Genomic DNA, 22,237 nt, shown 5'->3' with positions numbered 1-22,237 from the left:
AAAGGCATAAACAGAATAGACTAAATATGATATACATTTAGTGAAGCCTAGTTTAATTAAAGCAATATTTGTGCCTTACCTTCCCACTCAAATTATTGTTGTTAGAAACATATGCTTTATACACAATTTGAGCAGAGACTAAATACATTTGTTTTCAGTGTGTTTTATTGATAACCAATTCTTCTTTCAAAAATAATCTTTGGTAGTTTCAGAATTTCATTGAATATCTTGCAGCACATCAGTCTAGCAATACAATGCTTTTTTAGAGTCTTTCGCTTTAAAGAAGAATGTGTGCCTACTTGTTAGTAATCTTGCCATTTTCTCTTCATTGTATGCAGAATGTAAAATATCTTGATATTAAAAAACATCTCACCTTCAACAAAATATACCCACTAACTATTACAGCCAAATTCTTCTTGGAAAAGGAAAAAGTATAACAAATAAAAATCTTAGTTAATGTGAAGATTCTAATTAAGGCACCTTTTGAAATCCCTTTGGTTTAGCTACATGTATTTTATCCATTGTTCAGCAAGAGACATTCATGACAGTTTTATGATTCATTGCTATCATTTTATTTTGAATATATAGTAAGGATAGTTACTGTACACTGCCTGCTTTATACCATTAACATATGTTAAGGAAAAACATGACCTTGAATATGTTTGAAGATGTGCTTCAAATTTTGATCTGCAAAACATACTATGATAAAAAAAATAGTAAAATGTTTGCCACTTCCTTGATGTATGAGATGATTTAGAGCAAATGTAAATTTGGTAGAAAAACATTGAACTTAGGTTTTTATGTAAATGTAAAGATCTTTTATTTTGAAAATGGAGGAAACATTTTATTTCCATTCTCCGACCTCCTCTGTCTGCTCCTATTCATGTACCTCCACACCACTGAGGCACAATTACCAGGATTAAAGGCTACATAGGAAGCTTGTTGAAGATGATGGGTGTTCGCTTATTGCTTCAGGGCAGCCAGATGGACTCCCCAGAGCCCAGAGGTATGGAGTCTCGTTCCACCTACAGGCACCAAACCTACAGGCACCAAAGCAGGTGTGTGCAGCTGATGGGACTGCTCCAAAAGGAATGTACCACAGGTGATGCTAATTAAGGAGGCTTGGGACAAGGAAGGAGTTCACAGTTTATTGCTGATGGTGGAATGCCAAAGGTTAGTGAAAAGCAGGATTGTCTGCTGGCCCAGGGAAGATAAGAACACAAAGGGCACAGAAATGGATTTGAATACAGGCACTTATCCCTGTACCTTTTAAACTACATAATGCTGCTCATAATGGTGTGCTTTTAGCAGTAAAACCCAGAGTTCTTTTATGAATGCACTAATTTATTAACGTCAATTTGTGTCACCATTGAAGTAGTTATTCTCATTTTCTTTGTCTTGAAGAGAGCTTAAATAATCCATGATGAAAATAAAAATCAGATGGACCATGATATGATATGTAGATAGTGCAACTTTATACCTAGGTTAAGAAAAAAAAACCTTTTAATACTTATATCATATGAATTACATAAATGGCCATCTTTTCCTAAATTAGCATTATTTGAAAAATACATTTATTTATAGAAGCAACCATTCTCAAGAAGAATGAAATTGTCTTTTATTGACATTACAATCAAATAGCTAATGCTAATAACTGTAAAGCAGAATTAATTTATGTTAAATTTATTGTGGGTAATTTTGAATTTTTTGCATATGCTACTTCATTATAATTATATTCACTTTGATTTAATTATAATACCCAGCAAATTGTCTAAAGAAGAGTGAATGTTTAATATTAAGAAGGCATGTATTTTGATTTCTGCATATATTACCGATTTCTGCATGATACTAGATAACACATAGTTGAAAATAAGCTGTGCACAGATCAACTTAAGTGTAGGCGGGGGTATAATTGATCATTGTGAAATTTAATTAACACCAATTTTTAAAATTTCTTGTTGCTCAACCATGTACCTGAACCCTTAGTTGGCGTAGAACCAGAACTGTTTTCTCTGCTTGATCCTTAGGTAAGAGAATCAGGTGGTGGGTGTGCTTGACTGGGTGCTACCTGCATTCCTTGTGGCATTTCCTGGGTTGCTCATTTGGCTGCCTCCAGCAGTGTTATAAGCTGGCAATCAGGTTCATGAGAGTGCCAGGTGAAAGAAATCCATTCACTTAAAAGATGTTTCAGCTTGAATGGCTGAAACAAGCCAAGCGATGGGGAAGTCTCGTTCTCCTCCTTGCTCTCCCCTCTCTTTCTCCCTCCTTTTTTCCCCTCTTAGTCTTGGTCAGGTTGTTTCTTCCAGAGGGTAGCTGAAGATTGTGAAAGGGGAATTAGAGACTCAGGATAAGCTTCATTTCCTCTGTATTGTCAATTCAACAGTCCTGATTCGGGGGGGTGGGGGGGGATGGGGAAGGGGTGGAAGCAGAAGGTTACAAACCCTAAGAGGGTAGAATAGCAGACATTGTGTGGACAAGGGCACCCAATCTAAATCTATATGGCATAAATTGCCATATATCTATAGAATTATCGGGGCTGGGAAGGTGGCTCAGTGGTAGAGCGCTTGCCTTGTATGCTTGAGGCCCTGGGTTTGATTCCTCAGCACCACATAAGCAAAAAGAAAAAAAGCCGGAAGTGGCGCTGTGGCTCAAGCTAGCCTTGAGCTGAAGAGCTGAGGGACAGCGCCCAGGCCCAGAGTTCAAGCCCCACGACCGGACCTCCCCCCCCCAAATAATTATCAACCTAAGAAATAATCAAAGGGACAGCCTCCAAAAATGATTGACAATGAGTTGCAGATCACTGCAAAAATCTCCCTGTGGGTACATTCAAAGCTGTTGAGTCAAGGGAAAGTTTTTGAGGACCAAAATGACAGGATCACTACAGACATTTTGAAAGAATCCTTGGCCAGGAGGCTTACTAATACAGATAGTATCATTCAAGGCTGAAGAGACAACTGCTAGATAGATGTCAGTTTTTTAGAAGTCCATTTAAAGACATGTGAGTTTGTGGTGTCTCTGAAAGACCATGGCTCTGGCAAAATCGTTTGTGATAGCTCCTATCTGACAATCATGCATGCATTCCCTCATTTTATCATCTTTTTATTTTGTTTACTTTTTAAAAATTTTGATACAAGTAACTACATTGCATTTCCTTTACAGAGCTAACAATTAGAATTATATGAGACCTTACGAATATTATCATCTAAAGGAAAGGAGAAAAGTACTTTGTGATAATTTATTATTAAAAATGAATTTCAACTAATTCTGAAAGATGTGTGTCCTGCGAAGTTAACATGACAGCATCAGGTTAGTGTAGTGAGGGAGGTTTCATAAATGCAGTTTAGTTTTCCAAAGCCAAACTTAAATACATGTGGCCTTCCTTGGGAAATCTAAAATGGGATAAATGAGGTAAATTGTTGCAAGCAGTGTTTTCACCTACAAGTCAGGTATGGTTCTTAGAGAAGTGGCACTTCGAACATCTTTCCAGATCCTAGTGTGGCGTAGCTTCATGGCATGTTAGAGTGATCATGTCAGGAATTTTCTAGCAAGGTATCACCATGACAACTACTGAAAATGTCTTGGAAGGAAAATCCTCTACACCATCTTCTACATCTTTTTCTTCTCTCTCTCTTTTTTTTAACTTGAGAGGAGATTCTTATGAATAATAGAAGTGAAACAATGAACAGAAAGAAAGTAAATAAACAAAAGTTATTTTAAGAAGAGGGTTTGATGTGTATTGATTTCAACATTCTCACCTCATTAGTTGAAACAATGAAGCATTAAGAGATAGAAATCTTGTCACCATAAAAGAAGGAATAAGTTGCCAAGTCAGTGAACTTATTCTCATTCCTTTCTACTTTATATTGTCTGAGTCACTCACATGATCTATGTAAGGATCTCCAATCAGGAGCTGCAAAATCTAGTCTGTTTTTGTATAACTTAGAATCTAAGGTGTTTTGTCTTGGTTTTTTTTTTTTAATTTCTAAAAATTCAAAAAGAAAAGAAAATAGAACAAAAAACACTTTTTGGCATATTTTACTTGTACAAAATTTAAATTTTTAGTGTTAATAAAGTTTTATTGGAAAATAGTCCTATCATTTTATTTATCAATTTCTTGTGGCTTCTTTCAGAAAACAAAGACATACAGAGTTGAGTCATTTGACAGCCCCATTAGTTCCAAAAAGCTTAAAATATCTACCATTTGGTCCTATAGAGAAAATACACCTTACACTTAGCCTTCATTTCTCCTTCATTTTTGATTTGTAATCTATTCATTCTTGCCTGATATGTCCATGTTTTCTATTCCACCTCTTCTTTCTCTCTCTTTATCCCTCTTCCTCTCTCCCTTTTTCTCTCACCCTTCTCCCCACTTTCAATCTCCCTCTTATTCTCTCTGCTTCTTCCCTTCACTCCCTCTCTCTTTCCCTGTTTTCGTCTTTTTCTCCCCTTCCCCTTCCCATCCTTCTTCCCCTCACATTCTCTCCCTCTCTTCCTGTCTTCCTTTCTCCTTCCTTTCCGTTTATTCTATACAAGGCCTCTTTCCAACTTTTCCTGTGACTATTGCATATGTTTATAATAGAATTCTTTCTTACCTATTATATTTACAGAAAGATTGCTCATTCAAAATGATTGCTCTATATGTTTCTTGGATTGTTACTAAGTCTAGGTTCTGTCAGAAAAAGGAACTTTATTTTTATGGGTATTTGATAGATACATAGATTCATTAATAGATAGGTATATAGATCTACATAGATACATAGATACATAGATAGCTATCATTTTTCTGATGTGAACTAAATACCCAGCAAATGAATATGACTCTATAACAGAGTAACAATTTATTTTATTAGAGCATTCACAAATGCAATTCCTCACTTACTCTTTCAGTAACAAGGTGAATAGCCAATTTCATTAACAATTAACCAATTACCCCATGTTTTCATTTGCTATGCTTCAACTCAGGTGTTTGTTTTTTTTTTGGGTCCAGTCGTGGGCCTGAACTCTGGGCCTGGACGCTGTCCCTCAGCTCTTCAGCTCAAGGCTAGCGCTGTACCACTTGAGCCACAGTGCCACTTCCGGCTTTTTTCTTATGTGGTGCTGAGGAATCGAACCCAGGGCCTCAGGCATGCATGGCAAACGCTCTACCACTGAGCCACCTTCCCAGCCCTCAACCCATGTGTTTTTAAACACTGTACTACATCCAAAACACACAGAGGGAGGGCAGGGGTACATTTTCAAACCTTGAATTAATGTATTTGAGGAAACACACTTTTTCCACATTTCTTGCTAGCAGATATACTGAGAATATTCAAAATGGAAAAGCACAATATTTTCTGTATGTAAGAAAGACAATATCCTGTCCCAGCAGGTACAAAATTGTAGAGTGAGGTATCAATGTCAGTATCTTTAAAGCTCACTCTAGGTTTGTTCTAGAATTCTCATTTTCATAGATCATTTGGTGTAATGTCCCCTCTAAGTCAACAAATTTTAGGAAATCAGAAACGGTGCTCCCATGTTCTTCTCTATTTGCTTAAGGATATACATATGCTAGATTGATAGATGATAGATGATGTAGATTATATCATCTATCTATCCATAGATAGGCAGATAGGAAAATTAAAAGGAATATTGATAGATTTTTAATGGTTTTTCTTGTTATATTTTATCTGTAACAAAGATATGCAATTTCCAATGAGAAAATGTATGCTTCAAACATTCTTATTTGTATTTAACTTACATACTGAGAGACTCATTTCTATGTTTCTCTATGGTTCCCACCCCTGAACGCATCATAATCGAAACCATTATCTGACATACATCTCTAGCTCCTAGTTATACACTTTACTTTCTTCCTTACCAGTAACTTGTATAATTTGTGAGGAAATAGACACTTAAATTGTCCACTGTAATAAAAAATTCTTGAAGTTTGCTGCCTTACAGATTAAAGAGTCACCTTGGCATCTTTGCCATTTATCTTCTGATAACCTTTCCTTCATGTAGGAAAGAAAATGGGCTATGAAACCAGTTCCAGGAAAACATGAGTTTGTATAGTCTATTCAACAGAAAGAATTGTTCTTAAAATTACAGTAATGGAGAGAAGGGAAAGAATGATAAATTCTTCAAGGCTTTCATACTTAAATATCCAATTAAAAATGATTAGAAAACATTAAGATTTTGGTAGAGAGAAATCCAACAATATAAGTACATTTTAAAAAGCTGTCCATACTTCACTCTTCATGAAGTTATAGAAACAAAGAGTAGAAATCCCTTAGAATTTGTCTGATAGATCACTTGTACTAAGCAGATCATCGTATTCTGTCCGTTTTAGCTGCTCCTGAAACTGGAGATAGTTCTGTCAAGATTCACTCTATATGGCAATGCTCATTTTGGAGATACTCCATTATTATTTTGATTTGACCATGTGTGCAGTGATGCAGAGTTCTTCACCTCAGAAAGTTCAAAATCTAATGAGAGAGACTCATATACTCCATAATTTAGCTAAGTAGTTTGTGATTAGATAAAATAAAGTAATTAAATACAAAGACCAGTATAAATATCAAGAAGACTAGAAGGCATGGTAATGCATGTGACTTAAACATGCAGATTTAGTACAAAAACATTATTCAAAGGATTAATACAGATTATGTCATCCCTTGAAGGAAAAAGAGGAGCCAAAGTCACAAGAATGCAAGTAAAGCAAAAGAATGATCATTTTTAAAAATTTAAATACCATTCACCAAAAAATTTGCTATTATTCCTGTGATGCATTCAGAGTTTACAAAATATTTCCCTTGAATCTAGGACAGCTCTCCTTTGTCTAATAAATTACTGATCTGATTAAGAGAGTAGAGCAGAAATTACATTATGCCAGTTTACTGACTTTAAGAGAAAGCAACTTTCTATTTTCTGTATTTTGGAATACTTGCTTTCGAAACCCAGCTTCTGCATTGTCAGTAATACCAAGCCAAGACATCTAGGGGAACTGGTGAGCAATCCCACCTGGATTCTAGCCAGCCATGAGTATTAGCCATCTTGGTTGGGCCTGTACATTCCAACCTGAGATTAAATTGAATCAGTTGATTGAAATGGTGGAGCAGAGTTGATTCAATCACTTTATTCTTATCATGATATGCTTAATTATGAGCAAAATATTTTAAGTCACTAAGTTTGGTAAGAGCAAGACAATGCTAGATCACCTACGTATCAAAATCATGCTATTTTGTCATTCTGTGCAAGACAAACACTGACAAAAGAAAAAATCCCTCTGGGGTTTTTTTTCCATTGTTTTTTAAAAAATTTTATTGTAAAAGGTGATGTACAGAGGGGTTATGGTTTCATAAATAAGGTAATGGGTACATTTCTTTTTTGAATACCCTCCCTTTTCTCCCAATCCTCTGCCCCCCCCTCCACCTGGACTACCCTCTCCCCCACCCCAAGTTGTAAAGTTCATTTCCAACACAGTATCTAGTAATATCACTGTTGCATTGATTCACCCTTTGTCCCAGGGTTTCTGTGGTTCCCCTTCCTTTACCCAAATCAAGTAAACACATGTACAAGACAGTGGATACAGGAATCAAAAACAGTGTCTTCAAGGAATAAACCAAAGGGGGAAAAAAGAAGAAAAAAGAAATAACTGCAAAGGTACACTAAAAAAAATCCTCTTGTTTCCATTTCTTGAGGCTCATTTCAATGCACATCATTTTATATGGTCATAACCACATCGCAATTGAGCCATTGGGATTCTTTTCTAAGCATATCTTAGACATATTCTAGTTATTATAAATGAGGGAAAACCATACCGCTTGTGTTTCTTTAGGTCTGGCTTGGTTCACTTAATATATTTTTTCCAAGTCTTTCCATTTCCTTAAAAATGGGACAATGTCAGTCTTTCTAATGGAAGCATAAAACTTCATTGTGTATATATACCACCTTTTCTTGATTCTTTCATCTACTCAGGGGCATGTGGGTTGATTCTGCTGGTAGCTTTAGTGTGTTCTTGTTTATGGTTATTTGGGTAAATGCCCAGGAGTGGAAATGCTGGGTCATAGGGGAGCTCTATGTGGAGTCTTTGGAAGAACCTCAATACTACTTTCCAAAGTGGTTGAACAAGTTTACACTCCCACCAACAATGCAGTAAGGTTCCTCTCTGTCCACATCCCCTCCAGCATCTGTTGTTTTTAGAGTTCTTGATTTTAGCCATTCTAACTGGGGTGAGGTGGTATCTCAATGTTGTTTTGATTTGCATTTCATTTATGGGTAAAGAGGTTGAGCATTTCTTCATGTGTCTATTGGCCATCCTTCTTTCCTCTTCAGAGAAGTTTCTATTTAAGTCTTCAGCCCACTTATTTCTTGGGCAGTTGTTTCTTTGAAGATTTGTTTTGGGGGGATTTAATTTCTTGAGTTCCAGGTATATTTTAGATATGAGACCCTTGTCCGTTTATGGCTAGTGAAGATCTTCTCCCAATCCGTGGGCATTCTATTGATCTTGCTAGCTACATCCTTTGCCATGCAGAAGCTCTGCAATTTCATGCAATCCCATTTGTCCAACCTTTCTTTGATTTGTTGTGTTTCTGGATCTCTATTAAGAAATTTTCGACCTGTGCCAAGGAGACCTAGGGTTTCTCCTATTTCATCCTGTAATGTTTCAGAGTATCTGCTTTGACTCCGAGGTCTTTGATCCATTTTGAGTTGATTCTGGTGCATGGTGATATATAAGGATCTAGCTTTAGTTTTCTACAAGTAGTTAACCAATTTTGCCAGCACCATTTATTGAAGAGACTGTCTTTCTTCCATTCTATGTTTTTAGCTCCCTTATCGAAGATTAGATGGCTATAGGTCTTTAGGTTCATTTCTGGGTTTTCAATTCTATTCTGTTGGTCCTGAGGTCTGTTCTTGTGCTAGTACCAAGCTGTTTTGATTACTATGGCTTTGTAGTCGACTTTGAAATTTGGTATTGATATTCCTCCATCACTGTTCTTTCTGTTAAGGATCATTTTTGCTATTTGGCGTCTTTTATTGTTCCATATGAATTTTTGGATTGCCTCTTCTATTTCCTTGCAGAATGAGGTTGGAATATTGATAGGTATCACATTGAATTTGTAGATAGCCTTGGGAAGTATTGACATTTTCACAATGTTGATCTTTCCAATCCAGGAGCATGGGAGTTTTTGCCACTTTCTGAGTTCTGTGTTGATTTCCTTTTTCAGGTTTTTAAAATTTTCATCATAGATGTCAGTATAACATGTGGAGGAGACGGGGACAAACAAGTCATTTAAGGATTCAGGTGGACCTGTTGCAACAATGAGAATTACAAAATGTCATGTCAAAACCAGCTTTACAATGTTGGTGGGGGGGGTATGATTGGGTGGGGGGGAGGGGGGAGGCTGGGAAGGGAGGTGAAGGGTAAACAAAGGAGGAGGCTGCAATGCTTGGTAAGAAATGTATGCATTTTCCTGCCCATGTAATTGTAACCCCTCTGTACAGTATGTTCTCAAATAAAATAAAATAAAATTTTAAAAAAAAATTTTCATCATAGAGGTCCTTCACTTCTTTGGTTAATTCCTAGGTATTTTATTTTTTGTGGGGCTATTACGAATGGAGTTGCTTTCCTAATTTCAGCCACACTTTTCTCATTGTTGGCATACAGAAAAGCTATTGGTTTTTGAGGATTAATTTTATACCCTGCTACTTTGCCAAAGTTTGAATCACCTTGAGTAATTTGGGAGTGGAATCCATGGAATTCTTTAAATACAAGATAATGTCATCTGCAAAGAGGGAGAGTTTTACTTATTTCCCTATTTGGATCCCCTTTATGAAACGAGACAAGGATGCCCACTCTCTCTGCTCTTCAATCTTTGAGGATTTGTTTTTTTGGAGTTTAATTTTTTGAGCTCTAGTTTTATTTTAGATATGAGGCCCTTGTCTGGTGTATAGCTAACAAAGATCCTCTAGCAATCTGTGGTCTTTCTATTTACTTGGGAGCTATATCCTTTACCATGTAGAAACTGCAGTTTGATGCAATCTCATTTATGCAGCCTTTCTTTGATTTGTTGTGTTTCCGTATCTTTACTTACCTGTGCCAAGTGTTTCCCTTATCCTTTCCTGTAATATTTTCAGAGTATCTGACATTACATTGAGGTATTTGATTCATTTGGAATTGATTCTGGTAAAGATCTAACCTCAGTTTTCTACACATATATAAGCCAATTCTGCCAGCACCATTTGTTGAGGAGGTTGTGTTTCTTCCATCCTGTGTTTTTGGATCACTTACCAAAGATTAGGTGGCCATACATCTGTGGGTTTATTTCTGGATCTTCAATTCTGTTCCATTGGACTTCAGGCCTGTTTTTGTGCCAGTACCAAGCTGTTTTTATAACTATGGCTTTATGATAGAGTTTGAAGTTTGGCATTGATATTCCTCCAGCACTGTGTTCTCGATGCTTCCAGAAGAGTGTGGTGTGACTGGAAGTAGGATTCACATAGAGATGAGAGTGGGATTTGGCAACAGAGAGTAAAGAAAGTTATGATAAAGAGATACAGGTTGGGGCTGGGAAGGTGGCTCAGTGGTAGAGCGCTTGCCTTGCATGCTCAAGGCCCTGGGTTCGATTCCTCAGCACCACATAAGAAAAAAGCCGGAAGTGGCTCTGTGGCTCAAGTGGTAGAGCGCTAGCCTTGAGCTGAAGAGCTGAGGGACAGCGCGCCCAGGCCCAGAGTTCAGGCCCCACGACCGGACCCCAAAAAAAAAAAAAAAAAAAAGAGATACAGGTTGTAGTGAGGGTTATTAATAGAAATTTGGGCTAACAAGGAAGGTAAATGAGAACAAATAAAGTAAATGCAGATAGTTTGCATGTATGAAAATAGAACAATGAAACCTGGGTTGCTTGCAGTAGAAATTACAATTTGTAAAATATGAAAAGAATGTTTTCTTTTCCTTTTTCTTTTTCAGATCGTGGGCCTTGAACTCAGGGCTTGGGCACTGTTCTCTGAGATGCTCTTTGTTCAAGGCTAGCACTCCACCACTTTGAGTTACAGCTTTGGAGTGGTTAATCAGAGAAAAGAGTCTCACAGACTTTCCTACCTCAGCTGGCTTTTAACTGCAATTCTAAGATTTTAGCCTTTGGTGTAGCTAGGATTACACACATGGGTTATCATTACTGGCTGGCAAAAAAGCTTATTCACGTTTTCCTAAGTGGTATGAGAAAAGGCTGCAGTAATATTTGAAATACTAAAGGTTCCATGTTTATGCAATTCCAAATGTTCTAGATGATTAAAGAAATAAGGATAAGTTTGTTTGAAAATAATTGGTAGAATAACCAGATGGGTTCAATTGTATTTGACTATTACCTAGTACTGATAATGAAAGTAGAACTCAACAGTGAGTAAAAGATAGGAAAATAAATGCCTTTACTTCTGAGTCTCATTCAAAATTAATATTAATCCTTAGGGTCTATCAAATTTTATGTGTGGCAATTCACTGAATATTATTCAAATTAATTAATGTTATTCAATTTAATAGTTTGTAGAAATTGCAGGTTTGTTTCACATATGTATATCCAAAATGATTTAAATAGAAATAAAAATAAAATGTACTCCATTGATTGGTTGGAGAAACAACTAGTAAGTAATTTCCCAAATTTGCTTTTTATTGTAAAATTAAAATTGAGATATATTTCTTATTTTAACCAATTTGTTTCTTTTTTTATGATGCTAGGGATGAAACCTAAGGTCTTGTATTTACAGCAGAAGTACTATACAAATGAGTTACATCCCCTTCCCTAAAAATATGCTTATTTTAAAAATAGTATTCACTATTTAAATTTAATGTCTAAATTTTTTAAGTACACAATCACATTTACTTAATTTGTAGATTCTATGAAAGAATCTTCACTGTATTTGGAAGTCAAATGCCAAATAAGTACAGTGATGATTATTAGATCAAAGTTAGATGTGCTGGAAATAACACTACATGAAAAACAACATCAACAACAACAAAAACCTCCTTTGGGACACTGTTTTCCAGATACTAACAAATCTTGGAGCACAATTAAGTAGCAATCTCATATATATTTTATATTTCTCTTTATATATATTTTCTTTCTGGAAAAGTCAGTGGATTGTTTTCTGACAAATTAATATCATTCATAACCCTAAGTAGCTAAGAATAAATGTGTTAGATTCTTTTGGTTAAGTTGCCCTAAGAACCAAATGTATATGTATAACCAGTTCCTTGGATTATCAACTTGATTTTTAGATTTATTGTAAATGTATCACATCTTCATCGATTTTGTCCCAGTTTTAGTTCTTTTCATCCTTCAGTAGTGAGTATAAGGGTGCATATGGATATGGTTGATTTGAAAACTATATTTTAAACATTTGGGAGTTTTCAAAACCAAACCCTTATTTGCCAAGTGATCTCCTCTTCCTAAAATTTATAACCATGAGCAATTTAAGAAACTTCGTCCATATGCATGTTCAGATTCACTTACGTTAAAATCCCCCATATTATGCTTAATAACTAATTTGACACACAGGAGCTTTTAATTTTTCTTTAAATATTATATGTTTCCAAACAGACTGGTCTTGATCTACCTACTCCACACTTATTTGCTAAGAAAAGATTAGATTTAATTTAAGAGCTGTAAATTTAGTGCCTTCATTTATCAATAATGATTAAGTAATAAAATGTATTTATTTTTCTTCTTTCTCAATTTTTTTTGTTTAGCTTAACTATCTCTATTCAACTTTTTAATGGCTTTATTTTTATCAAGATAAATAATTTGAGGAATAAGAAAATTCTGCTTTTTTATTTGAATGCAAGAACATTTATGAGCATTGTGTATTTAACTACAGATAATACATGAGATTTGTGTTAAAAAAGAATCTTTTATTTTTTATTTATTAATTTTTTTTTGATCGGTCATGTGGCTTGACCTCTGGGCTTGGGCGCTTTTCCTGTGCTCTTCAGCTCAAGGCGAGCGCTCTACCGCTTGAACCACAGCACCACTTCCAAAAAAACAATCTTTTAATTAATTATTTTTCTCTTCCAATATGTAAGTGTCCCTCTTAGCTGTATTTCATATATAAAATTGTCTGTCTGTGTGTGTGTGTGTGTGTGTGTGTGTGTGTAATGGGCTGATCTCATGTGAAAGCTCAGTCAGGCACGCTAATTCCTATTAACTAAAGTCTAATTTGTGTTTTTAACATAGATGCAAATTTTATGGCATAATTTGACTTATAGATCAAGTATAGTTGACTTGTAAGTTGACTTAATAGCTGATTGATAGGAAGTAAATTATCGCAAAAGAATTTTGACTTGAGAAAAACAAAGGAGGGGTTAATAATTTTGGACAAGTAATGTACTCATTACCCTATTCGTGTAACTGTAGCCCCTCTGTGCAGCATCTTTACAATAAAATTTTATAAAAATGTAATATTTGAACTAAGAAAGTTTGATAATGTTTTATAGCTTTAATTTTATAATTAATATAAATATGAATTAGCCCATTCAATGTTTGATTATATTCAGTTCTGCTTGAAAGTGATGGCCTTACCTTTGACATTACCAAAAATATCACTAACTAGAACAATTACTTCAATCACACATAGTTATGCACAAACTATTCACAAACATTTGAATAGCATCAACATTTATATAGCAGTATTCGTCATATGATTGACTACATACTAGGTTTCCTAATTTATAGATCATTATTTTCAAAGCACATACAGTAAAATTTCTGTTAGGAAAATGTTTAGAAGGGTATCGGAGCCAGACTCTAGCATAATTTTCTTTACTCAAGAACTCAAGACACGCCCCCCCTTCTATTTTTTTGACTGCTTGAAAAAGAATCTGTGTTAGCACCTCTCAGTTTGATAACATTATCAGAAGTCAGTCCTTCAAAATCTTATTTTTAATTTAATTTTAGTATCTCTTTTATACCCTCAAAGACAATATGAAAAACTAAGCCATCTTTTGAGATTGTAGGGTACAAACCTGAGCATCAGAGGAAATTTAAAGATTTGTTCTTTGAAGTTAGATTTGTAAAGTGCCTGAAATATTTTCTTTTATGCACACAGAAGTTCACAAATAGAAAATAGCTTACAAATAGAAAAAATATTTTAATATTGTATTATAATTCAAGGTGTGTGTATATGTGTGTGTGCATGTGTGCATGCTCTCGCACAAGTGCACATGCATGTGTGAGAACACGTGCTTTGTACCAGTCCTGGGGTGTGAACTCAAGGCCTAGTCACTGTCCTTGAGCATTTTTGTTCAAGGCTAACACTCAACCATTCAAGCTGTAGCTATAGCTACAGCTCTACTTCTGGATTATTTTGATTGGATAATAAGAGTTTCAAGGACTTTCCTCCCCGGGCTGCCTTTGAACCACAGTCCTCAGATTTCAGCCTTCTGAATAGCCAGGATTACAAGTGTAAGGCACCAGCAACTGGCTTCAAAATTTTATTTATTTATTTTTATTCCCCAACAATTCTTAGCTGGTTTGAAAACTGTAAACAAAATGTTGAAATTTGAAATATCATTTTTCACTGAATTTAATAGTTATCAAATTTATATTTTTCATTCAATTGAATAAGAATTCCAAAAGACTACTTTCAACACTTGTTGAAATCATTACCCATTGAGGAATAGAAACCTCTTAGGGTTAGATATGGATACAACACTTACAACTTTCTAGGTGTTTGAGTGGAATCTGAAATCATCCCCACAGTGACTAACCTGTACTATCAGGAAAGACTGTTAATGACCTTTATCAAGTAGTCTCAGTGGGAAAAAAGTATCTGCTGTTTCTGGCCATATGCGTTAAGAAGAGGGAACATAAAATTGAATGACTGGCTCTAAAAATCATCTCCAGAGATGTTGATTAGGAAAACATTGGAGATAAAACAATCTGTAGCACAGAGTTAACACAAGCTCTTTCATTTTTTCTCTCTAAACACACATAGCTCCTCCAACCATTTTTTCATAAACTTTCTGAATAAATATTTATTATGAAGATTATTCAAGCAAACGGTGACTATGACTTATGCTTTGGAAAGGAATATTAAGTTTTCCTGAATGAAAATATGGGTGCATAGACAAAGGTGATATATAAAAGGCAAATATATTTTAAAATGTGTATATTTGTTATATAAATTTAGAACCTATGAAGATAAGTGCAAAAATAGTTTGTCTCCCAATTATGCAGTCTTATAAATTGATCTTCTTGGTTTTTGTGAAGCTTGAACCATTGTCAAGATATGTCTAGAAAAGTCTTGATGGGTAGAGAAGGTACAGTGTACAGAGTTGCAGAAAGGAGCAAGAATAGGACCAAAGCGAGAAAAGAATAATGAAATTGAGTCAACAAGTTATAACTGTTATGAATTTTCTTAATCAGAAAATGAAACAAAACCTTTATGTTAACATTTGTATATGAATACAGATGACATTGATGCAGCAATATTGGGGGATAAAGCAGGGGTTACAAGCTCTCACCACCTGTGTACAAATCCAAGGTACCATTTGCTGCCTCATTTTGGGCACCATCAGTATGGAGACTTTGGTGTTCAAATTATCTTTCCATTTACCCTACTAATTTTAGCTATGTTCCTTCTTTGAAAAACGTGCTTTAAGAAACATTAAAGCTGCTATACAAAGACTTGAGAGTGAGATGGGGAGAAAAGAGCCTGTGGTTGATGAAATGCAAATGAGGCTTGGCTCAGACAGCTGGCTGCTTTGGGATGACATGGGTGATAAATGGTTCTTAAAACATGAGCAGGCATCAGCCTCCTGATTCTGTGTCAGCCTGGCAAATACAGCAGTATTACTAGATGCTTCCTTTAATTAATGCAACACTACTGCATTAGTCCGGACACCGCCGATAAACGGGAAAGAACTGATATCAGAGGTAATATCAGAAATCTTTCAACCTTGAAGCTGGGCTGTGTGGGCCAAAAGCTGCAGTATCGTAAGAGGTTTAATTGTATTTGTAATGTACCAGTGCACCATGACAAAACTGGGGAGATAGTGTAGTCAGGACCAGGAAAGACTGTGATAAATGAGAGAGAATGAGTGATTACACAGCTAGAAGGAATATGAAAACAGACAATGGACAAGCAAATGGATGCGAGATAAACTAGCCCCCACTGAAATTTAAACAGTAAGAACTAGAGAACTTTGAAGTCAAGAGGAAGCCAGTGTTATTATTTTTTGTTTGTTAGGAATGGGAGATACACATAACAAAAGATTCACAGTGCCCCAAAATACAGTGAGATAGTACATGCTTTGTAATAAATACAAATTTTATCCTGAGCCTAAACATTATTGGGTCAATTATTGAGAATGCTTTAAAAAATGTACATACATACATACATACATACAATGCACATACTTTATGCTAGTTTTAAATATATTCATCATTGGGATAAGGTCTGAAAAATATCTTTCAGCACACACACATACATACACACGCACATACATACACACCAGATGTTTTATAGAAAATAAATCTGAGCTTGGCTACCTTTCAAGAATGCCCCATTTCTCTTGGCTTAAATTTCAACCTACAAATCATGTTAAGTCTTTCAGATGGCACTAATAATGCAAAATATGCTATATGAAAATAAGATTTTATTAAGGTAGGCAAGCTACCAAAGAATTTTCTGCAAGTAGTAATTGACAGAAACATTGACCTCAAATCTCACAGTGGACCAAACTAAAGTTCCCACAATCATGTTTCTTTCTCATTTGTTAGCTGCAATCACTATAAATACAAATATAAGTACAGCTATATAACTCCAATCCTCCTTCTTCTGACATAGTAATACTTTTTAAAAAATTTTCATCTTAGTAATGCTCCCCTAATGACACTATATAGCAAGGTTTGAATGGCATCACATCTTCTTTAACTATTAATTACTTGACCCTGTAATTGTAGAAGAATAACAATCTGCAATATCTAATGAGTGGACTTTGTGTGTTCAATAAAACTTTATTTATAAAAGTAGACAGTGGCCTAGATAAGTCTCATGGACTATTATTTGCCAGTCCCAAAAGCATGGATTTTTTTGAAACTCTCTCTCTCCACAGTCTTGTCCATTATTGTACTTCTTGCAGGGGTGCTGACAGAGAGAATATAGAATCAAGAAAAGAACACATCATCTTGAGATGATTACATTTAAAATGTACTGATGAGTCACTACATTACATCACTGAAACCTTTCCTTCCTTTTGCATTACACTAATAGAGGTCACACGCTATACTATACAGATGGGAAGATGAATATGCTACCTTAATCCATTCATTTCTGCCTTTTAAAATATTGGGCTTCTCTTACCTAAATAACAGCAAATAAACTTCATCTCTTCAACAAGTTTCTCCTACCAGTCATTATGTTTCATTTTCATCATCTGCAAATTTTAGAGGAAAGAGCTTACAATTTTGTGTTGATTATTAAATGAAGCATATAAACTACTCCACCACTCAGAAGAATAGTCATTGCAACTCATGCATCCTTACACAGCTGGTCCAGTCTGAACTCAGCTGAACTTAACTGAACTTGCTCATCTGAAGTTGTTAGTAGGAAAGAGTCTTTTTGATGCCTGATGTAGGAAAGTTCTAATCAATGTGCCTTTATTCTGGAAACTTGGACCTAACTGGTGGCAATGACAAAGCCAAATCAATCAACTCACAGTGCAAATTCAATTCCAGCACTGCTTCTGTGAATGTCTGCTGAAATTAAGCAGGTCTTGAGAAAAGTTATGTCACAAGACCATAGTAGGAAGCTGACAGGAAAGTATAAAGATTCTAAGTTATATGTGCAATTTGCCAAATACGAGGACCTAGAGAAGATTAGATTTAACTGTCAATTCAAATTCCATTTATGTAATACTGTGTACAGTTTTTTTTTCTTTATAGAAAAGAAACTATATAAGGTTTTTTGTGCAATTAAGAGATTCAGTGAAGTAATAGGAAATTTGTGAACAGAACATTATTCTGTAACTATTCTACAGTAGTCATTGTTGGCTGGCAATTTTTGCTTTACAAAATTACAGTCTTCCATGATTATTGGTATCATTAATGCTATATTATCAGAAGGTCAGTAGTGCTGAGTTGTGCTACATCACAATTCCTGTGTCATTTACATTACTTCCTTTCACACTGGATGTTGTGTCATTTCATAGCTTCACAAAGATGGAAGGGGTAAATATAACATAATAATCTATTTTGAGAACATCATCTACCAAAACATCATAACTTTTATTATAGTATAGTAAAATAATTATTCTGCTTTATTAATTATAAGGTCAATCTCTTACTGTATTTAATTTATTAATGAAACTAAATCTCAGAATCCGCCAAAGTTTTTGTAACATCAACACATATAAGGGGAGAGTCCTATTGGTTCTTTATTAAAATTTGAGGTCAGAAACATATAAGCTTTTTAATTCTATTTATGAAAATTATAAATGTGATTTTTTTACTATGACAATGATACATACATTTTGGTGAATGGGTCTATCTATATTCATTAGAAATAATTATATATAACGCCATACCAACCTCTCATATGTAACAGTGGATTTATCTTGATTTGAGCCACAAGTTAAAAATATCTTATTTTCTGCTACATGTTTAGTTTAGGAGCTTGTATTTTTAAAATCCAATTCTCTCTATAAATATCTGATGTCCATTAGTGTATTAATCTACAAGCTACTTCTGCAGTCTTTACTGAAATATTGATCTATTTTTGTCCGACCAATGATTTATTATTTCCAAAGCACGTTTATTTTTTAGTCTTAGATTCCAGTGTTTCTTCCCTTTGATCTAAAAGTAAAACATTTGAATTCTTATATAGATTTCATGTAATTATGAGATGTTCACTAACACCCCAGACAAATGTTATTTTATCCTTAATATTTTGTCCTGAACATGATTAATTAATTATATGGAAACAAGTGTATTAAGTCTCCTTTCACAGGATTAAGGCTTGCATCTATCTGTTAGATATCCATCAATATGTCTAAGAATTAAATCATTATTCCTGGCATTGTGTAATTAGTCTCTAACTTACAGATTTTTCAGTTTTTTCTAGCTGAGTTTAATAGCCATTGCTAATCCTTGAGCACTTTTCTTATGCAACTTAAAAACTTCCAGAAGTTAGAGCAAATGAGAAAAAAAGGAAAAGGAAAAAACAAACAAGGACTGAGTCTCTTTATATGGCTCCATGGGGAAGATAGATTGGACTGAGATAGGTTATAATTCTTCTCTCTACAATGTTCATGACATGCACTAATGAAAATGTTCACCTTTGTGTTCTTCTTGATTATAACCATAGAATTTTTGATGTTACATAGCATAAATTCTTGTTTCCTGATTGGAAAAGGATAGGTTCGTTGTGGGGTCTAATTGATGAAAAATGGAATTTAAGAACTGGAGGTCATTGTAAAGTTATATTTTTTCCCATATTGTGACAAATAACTAAAATTTCATTTTTAAGCTTTTGAGGTTAAACACTATGTTCTGAAAATGCCTCATGGATTAAAACCAACTATCTACATGGAAGAGAACATTATCTTCCTATTGAGCATAAATCCATGTGTCTCAATTTACCAAAGAATAATTTTATGAGGCTACAAACAGTAAAGAGCCGAGACATCTTTACCTCTCTCCCCAGAAAGCCAACAAGATTTTTTTGACTCTTGCAGTATTGAAATGATGCTCTTGGATCAGTTTTACCACAGTAAAGAATTGGTAGTGTTTTTCATTTTAAATATTATGCCTCTAAGCTTTGAAAAATGCATGAATTAAAGATAAACTGAAGCCCAAATACATATATAAAGAAGTATTGTCAGGCAAGATGTCTCCAACAGAATTCCATGTTTTCCCTTGGTTTAAAGTGCTGAGCTTTATGACTAAGACTTTCAGGTAGCTAGAAGAGCATTTTACTTGGTCTTAATTTGGTCTTATTTTCTCTTCTAGATCATATTTGCATATTACTACTTTGAGGAAATTTAGTAGAACTCCAAAGGAGATTTATTTAGATTTCTAGTTTATTCCTTAGCTCATGCCCTAGTAAATATCTCTTCCTTTCTTTTTTAGATGATTATGAAAGTAGCCAAGCTCTTATTATTATAGGGTTTAATGGGAATATCTTTGTCTTCTTCCAGAGGTGGCAAGGTATTATTTCTTGAAAAGTGGCTCTAAAATGTTTTGTGTTATTATTGCTGTTTCTATTATTTATTTTCAAATTAAAATCTGGCAAAAAAAAATAAAAAAATGTGAGTAGAATCCAAACACTAGCTTTTGTCTGCTGCAGTGTAAAGTGATCACAAATTCCCTTCAACAACACACTGCATAACTTTCTAGATTTGAAAAGGTGAATATAATTTCTCTCTCAAGTATGGCTTTTATATATTAAACCAGTGAGAGGTGAGGTTATAGAGAGCTTTCTCTGTTTAATGAATCTGTTTATTATCTAGGGATATCATCCAGGAAATACCTAATCCATTTTCTTGAAAGCCCAAATTTTGTGTTGCCTGATGGGATTAGTCTAAGAAATACCCTAAAGCCAATTCTCTTTCTGAAGAAATAATAATGATGATGAATATTGTTATTACAATGATTCATTTCAAGGGGCTACATATTTTATTAAGCAGAAATGTAACTTGGTATAATTTCAAAGTGGAAATGGAGACACTTCCTGTCTTCTGACAAATATTTCAATCAGAAATCCTTAAGAGTAAAGTACATATTAATATGAACTTCTACAGTTGGGCAAAAGAAAAAAGGTCAACAAGAATGTAAATGGAAAAAAGCATGATTCATTTATTTGAGATAATTTAACATTAACAGAGCAATTAAATACCATTTTGTTACTCATATTTGAACATCAATATATAATAAGAATATTGGAAATGTAAGGGGGAAATAGTGTAATATTTAAATCGATACATTGAAGTATGTTCTATAAAATGTTTCTATATAAAATTCTCTTAAGAAAACAATATCTCTGCAACCATTGTACTTGAAAACCAATCTCTCTTTTTCTCCTTTTATTCCTCTGTCTCCTCTTCTTTCTCTCACACACACATATATGTATGTATATTTATATCTACTATTCCAATTTTTATTTAGTCAGTGTGCACTAATATTTTAAGATTTTCAGAAGTACACTACAGCAATAAGGAAATATGAGGTTAGGACTGCAGCCCAGTGATAGATGTTGTGCAATGCTTGTGCAAAGACCCTTGAGTTCCATCCCTAACACTGGGGAAAAAAGAAGTAAAACAATATGTCTGACTTTCCCCAAATTTTTGTGGTTTCAAAATTTTTTTTTCTTGAAAAATTCCTCTTGATATATTTTCAAACTTCATTTCAGAGAAACTTTATCAGAGAAACTCCAATTCATTTGTTGCATAATTGGTACTTCAGGAACCTACTCAAGTCCTTGTTTTGGATTTTTGAACATACATTTTGTTCTAAATTCTGGCTGTGGTGTTCAAAAGATGAGGGTAATATACATCCAAATATTTTTTACTTCTATGTCGAAAGTACACCATTCCAAAAACAAAATTAGCCACATCTGGTACTCTATTCACTACCATTTTAGGTTTGGAAAGAAAATGACACTTTTCTTCCTTAAAAAGAAAAACAAATATAAAATAAGTAAATAATGTTCTATCCCCTCTGTTCACCAATTACAGAAAATGGCAAGTATTTTTTTTCTCAGAAAAGAACATTAGTATTTTACGGAAACATTTCTACGGAAATATTTCTACTTTTCATCAAGAATATTAAATCTGCCAGAATATTCACATGTATCTCTTTCATTAATGCTACTAGGTTATATGTGTTTCTACTTATTGATATATTTATGTTTTTCTTTAGTAAATCAGATTTTAAAACCTAGTTGAGTAGATGCCAAATACAATACATGATTTATGTATAAGACTATTATAACCCACATGCATTAATTTTCCTGTCTTCAAATCATAGAGAACCTCAATATTGTAGAAATTGTTATTTCATCTTTTTTCAATGAGGAATTTGTATCTGTTAGAAAGGAAAGTATTGTGATTTGAACTCAGTGTCTTGCACTTGTTAGACAGATGCTCTACCACTTAAGACGTAGCACTAGCACTCTCTGCTTTGGTGATTTTGTGAAAACAGTCTTACACTTATTACTGGGTTGGCCTTGAACATCATTCTTCTTTTTACAGTTTCTGTGTAGCTAGGAT

Source organism: Dipodomys spectabilis, unplaced genomic scaffold (assembly GCF_019054845.1).
Source record: "Dipodomys spectabilis isolate Male_0828 unplaced genomic scaffold, ASM1905484v1 ptg000032l, whole genome shotgun sequence".
Classification (NCBI taxonomy): domain Eukaryota; kingdom Metazoa; phylum Chordata; class Mammalia; order Rodentia; family Heteromyidae; genus Dipodomys; species Dipodomys spectabilis.
The sequence above is the reverse complement of the archived record's forward strand: the minus strand, read 5'-3'. Positions refer to the sequence as shown.